The 5,017-nt window shown below is 41.6% G+C and overlaps 1 long non-coding RNA gene across 1 annotated transcript; it reads right to left on the bottom strand.

The window, feature by feature from the left end:
- Positions 1 to 445: 445 nt before the first annotated feature.
- On the bottom strand, positions 446 to 4,682 carry LOC135987775 (uncharacterized). The gene is made up of 4 exons (XR_010606048.1): positions 4,549 to 4,682; positions 3,853 to 3,909; positions 2,711 to 2,982; positions 446 to 509 (listed from the first exon to the last, which is right to left on the bottom strand). It is a non-coding gene; the product is annotated as an uncharacterized LOC135987775 (long non-coding RNA).
- Positions 4,683 to 5,017: the final 335 nt, after the last annotated feature.

Here is a 5,017-nt window from a genome sequence, read left to right as displayed (position 1 = left end):
ATTACAGTCTGAAAATGGCAATACGATTAATTTTCATTTTATGAGCATGCTCACACTCAATTGAAATCCTATCCTCTGCTTCTGTGAATACTTATTTCTTTCATACTCTTTCACTTACTCTCCTTGCTGGCTTCTATACTTCTGCCCCTTTGCTCTCTCCATTGTAACATTCCTGTGCTTTTTTCATTATTTTTTTCAAGAGGCACAGTTGAATACTGTTTCTCCTCTTGTTCTCTGAAACAGATGAATTATTTTGACTATGACATTTCTATGCCCAAATCAGCTTGAAAAAGACACCAGACATAGAAAACTCAAGACTGCATCCTCAAAATCTGAGAAAGTTTGAAGCCACAAAAAGCATGCTCTAGCACTAAGAAGCATCAGGAAATTTTTACTGAGGTCAGCAGTGTCTACCTCACCTTTAAGTCCTTCCTTTCTAGTGGAGCAGAGGATGTGCCTAAAGAGGCAAGGGAAGAGGAAGGTCATGTTCAGGTGGTAAAAATGTGCATCTGTTGGACAAAAGACCAAATAATAGCCCATTCACTTCATTGCCTGACTGCTGCCAGGATTTCACTCAAAATCATTTCAGGCTTGTGATGCGGAATTATTTTTATTCATACTGAGTTCAAAGGGAGCTAATGACTCTCAGCCCCTTCCACAAGTGAGCATTAACAAATAAGTTGGCCAGGCAGATAGGACCCACAGGAGAAATCCCTCTAGACAGGGTGTCTGACTCCCTGGAGAAAAGAGGTTTGCCTCAGAGACTCTGGAAACCAGCTGTCTTGGAAAGCTGAAAATTCCTTTGTAGGCACAGGTGTTGGCCTCAGGCCAGCTGTGGGGCTTGGAGCAGCTTTACACTCTCCAGCCCTTAGCTGCTGAGGGCTGCCTTCAGGTCCTCTGGACCTGCTGCACACCTCTCGGGCTCCCACTCCCCAAAACTGAAGAAAGGACAAAATCAAACTAGCCCCTTCTCCCCACCACCTTTGTGGGCCACTTACCATGAAAACCCACATCACCAGGTGGGAGGAGAGGTGTTCTTCTGGCCAAGAAAAGACCAGGTCCCTTGCCTGAGGCTGGGCAGTGTGTTTCCTCAGAAGACATCCCTGATCCATGCTAGAGCATCACAACCCCATCCCCTTCTGCAGTGCTAAGCACAGCCACCTGCAATAGACTGCCTGGGTGGCACCTGGGGTGACAGCGATGCTCTGCAGGAGTGTGTGCTGTGGCACAGGACAGGGACACCAGGCTTCACTCTCAGGTGTCATGAGTGAGTGCAGCTCAACTGGTCTGATGATTGTAGGTGTGTCATTTTGTGTGTGCACATGAGAAGACCTGAGATAACACGTTCTCTCTCTGCAATATAATTCACTGGATTAATCTATCTGATAAATTGAGACTATTTTTTTCTTACATCTAAAAGGAAACATGAGGCATTTTTTGTTCTGGCAAACACTCAATCACTTTCTTTGGTGAAGAAAAAAAAAAAAAGAAAGAAATTATTTTAGGTTTGCATGTTCTCCAGTAGCTGAAATTTTGAAAAATGTTTAGTAGCTTAAATCCCCAAATAGTCTGTCTTATCACTCAGCCGTAAAAGGCAATTTGAAACAGAAAGTTTCATACATTATTTAAAGCCTTGTAGATTTGTTATTTCCTGAAAGCCATTCTAATTTCATGATGCTGTTCTGTTTGCTAGAATTTTCTCATCATAGCTGTCTTGAAGATTTAGGCTAAAAATAACAAATATATCTTCCAAAGAGTAAAAATGTCAGAAATTGGTAGAGGAACTTCAGAGGATTCTGAAATGTTAACAGCAATGTGGAGGACTGATGCAGTAAAGCAGAGATAGATAGATTTTAATTTCCAGAGATTTCAAAAGTGGTTTTCACTGGTTTGAGTTACCAGTATTATTCTTAAAGGAGTGCCTTGTCAATCAAGTGTGATTTTTTTAAAGCTTCCTTAGATAGACCAGTAAAACCGTGGCCCTTTACATCTTCACATGACATTTTTTTGCATGAAATCTAATAAGCAACATCCCAGTCATATTCCATATTTCCATAAGCATAATTACTTTTGCATTAATAAAGCATGGTGGACCCCCCAGAAGGATGCTGCGGAGGTAGAGGGGTCCCCTTCACCCAGCAGCACCCCAGCACTCTGCACACTGGGCAGAACAGGAGGGCTGTCACGCTTTGCTGTGCTGAGCACTGCAGACAGGCTCTGACACTGCTGAACATCACATTGCATGGAACAGTGCAGATAACCACAGTTACAGCTTGTTCTGCCCAGTGTCATTTCTCATCTAAGATTCTGGTCCTGTGTGCAGGTACTTGCATGTGCTTTTTTTGGTGTGTTGTTGTTGTTGTTTTGTCTTTGGTTTTGGTTTGGTTTTTTTTGGTTGGTTGGTTGGTTTGCCTTTTTGGTTTTTTCGTTTGTTTGTTTAGTTTGGTTTTTTGTTTCATTTGTGGGTTTTTTGTTTTGTTGTTTTTCCTTTTTAATTTTGTTTCATTTTTTGTTGTGTTGGTTTTGTGGGTTTTATTTTAATGTAGTCTCATACTGCAGTCTTTGTAGGATCTAGGTTTGTCTTGTATGAAAGAAAATAATATACCTCGCGTAACAATGACATAATTAGCAGAGCCAAGAAAGAAAGCTAGAAATCATTCTGTCTAATGTACTTTAACCTTAGGCTTAAAAAGGAAAAAACAAACTTTACCTTGATGCAAGGCAGATGAAAGGCAATATCCCTCACACCACAGCTGGCTGCAAGTGTCCCCTTTTTGGAAAACAAGAGGTGTGGTGAGTGCTTCTGTGGTCCCTGCTGTCACCAGAGAAGTGCAGCCAGTCAAAAATGCCCTGCAGACATCAGGAGTCAGTGATGCCAAAGGGAGCTTCCCAGCACGTGTTCCCACACCTGCAGAGTGTGTTGGGGCTCTTCCTTGCTTCAAAGGCTTCTTTTTGGTCGCTATATAGAGGAAACGCAGACGTCTGTTGCAAAGGGGTGAAGAGCACAACAGAATAGTTGCTTTCCAAAGCTACAGAAGGTGCCCACAATAATGCACTTGACTCATGTTGTACTTGGCATTGAATCAACGTCTTAGAGCAAAGGAAGGATTGCATGCAGCAAGGTCATATGCAGTTAGTGACAATCAGCCTCACAGTACTAAGAAGCAAGCCCAGCTTATTTTAGTCACTTTAATAAAATCATTGTGGGAAAATGTTACCCAGGACTAAAGGGACTCTCAACACACTTCCATTACCAAATTAATATCATGCAATGGGAAGGGGTTGTAAGCTGAGATGTATTCCTCAATATTGTGCCTGAATCCTGCTCTTGCTGTCAGGGCTTGCCTGTATGAAACAAGCAGTGCTGCCCTGTGGCTGCCCTCCAGACTGCCACCACACACCCCCATGTTGGTGGTGACGCCAGACCATGATGAGCATAGCAGAGATGGTAAGCTTGTTGGTGAGCTGCCTATGCGTTCAAGCAGGAGAAACAGGCACCTCCCACCGCTTTTTCCTGGCATCCTACTCTCAGCCTTGCCTTGGTGAGGAAATTATGGTAGGCATAGGTAGGAGAAGCCTTACATCCTCCTAATAGACTCTCTCTTCAGCTGTTACTAGGGAGAATATAAAATTATCTTCAAAGAAAGATTAGTATAAGTTTGCTTCCTTTTCACTTATATCCATACAACTCAGCTATACATTGGAAAACTTTTTTAAAGGGCTGTCACTATTGGGGAATGTTCATATGCTAACCCCCAAGCTGATGTGGGAACACACAGCAGACTCGCAGCTCTCCATTCAGCTTAGTTACATGCAAGGCAGCTTTGAGTTCAACAGAATTGCTTCACCGACCTACAGGAAGAGACAGGCTCTCAATATTGTATTTCGAGTTTGCTGAAAATTTTTCACCTGAAAAGATTTTAAATTAAAAAAAGAGCATTGTTGACGAAAATGTTTGTGATTATAAACTACATTACAAACTGCCTCTTGAAATGCTTATTTATTTGTTTTTTCTGGTATCTGTCCAGCTGGCTAGAGAAAAATATATATATGCCAGATTTTTTTTTGGCAGTATTCTGATGGAAAACATGGAGGAAAAAATGGCAACAATGGAAAACAAATCAGCATTTTTCAAAATACTGTTTGTTTAGAAAAAAAATGACCATTTCTCACTCCTTGAAATTCTAAGAGCTCTAATTCTTATGCATACATGAAAGGAAGAGAAGAATTGTTCCACTAGGTTGTCCCCTTAAGCAGAAAAACTCTCCCATATGTCTTGCTTGCCCATGGCTCTTAGCCATTTTTCATCATATTTTGCCCATTTACATCCTTTCTCCGCCCCCTCTGTAGCCCTGTGCCATTTGCACAACACTTGCAGGTGCTGCTTTTCACTGGCGTTCCCCAGGGTGCTCCCACCCCAGGGTGACTGCTCGATGCATCATGCTGGCAGGGCTCCATGTGGAGCCCTCGCCAAGATTTTCCCCCTCTCCCCCTTGGTATATGAATGTGTGTAAACTAAACTCAGCAAAAATTTGCATACAGACTTACCTAGACTGAGCACAGAGTTTTGATGGACTGATCAAGCATCACAAGTTTTCACTTTTCTTTCTGTCACGGATAGAAATGTTGTCACATTTTCACTTTATATATGAAAAGAGCTGCATACAGTTAATGAAAGTCATAGGAGCAGTTCAACTGTGTTGTTAGGTTCAGAGCATGAAAGATCATATATCACTGTAACCTACCTAACCTTCCCTGTACTAAATGACAAACTACTGGAAATAGCCTTTGGGTCAGGTCTCACATTCACTAAAGTACTTGTCCTTCAGCTGAGGACTCTGTTGAACTCATATATCATTCAGCATCTTAAATCACACAGACTTGCATAAATGCTAAATACTAATTAAGATTAAAAAAAAATAGTGAAAGATAAAGTCCATGGAACAGGTCAAACCAAGACTTAATTATATTTAGAATTTATCTTTTTAGGTGACCTTATGAAGATAAAAGACTGCAA

The sequence above is a fragment of the Caloenas nicobarica genome, chromosome 3, assembly GCF_036013445.1.
Source record: "Caloenas nicobarica isolate bCalNic1 chromosome 3, bCalNic1.hap1, whole genome shotgun sequence".
Taxonomy (NCBI): domain Eukaryota; kingdom Metazoa; phylum Chordata; class Aves; order Columbiformes; family Columbidae; genus Caloenas; species Caloenas nicobarica.
The sequence above is the reverse complement of the archived record's forward strand: the minus strand, read 5'-3'. Positions and strand labels throughout refer to the sequence as shown.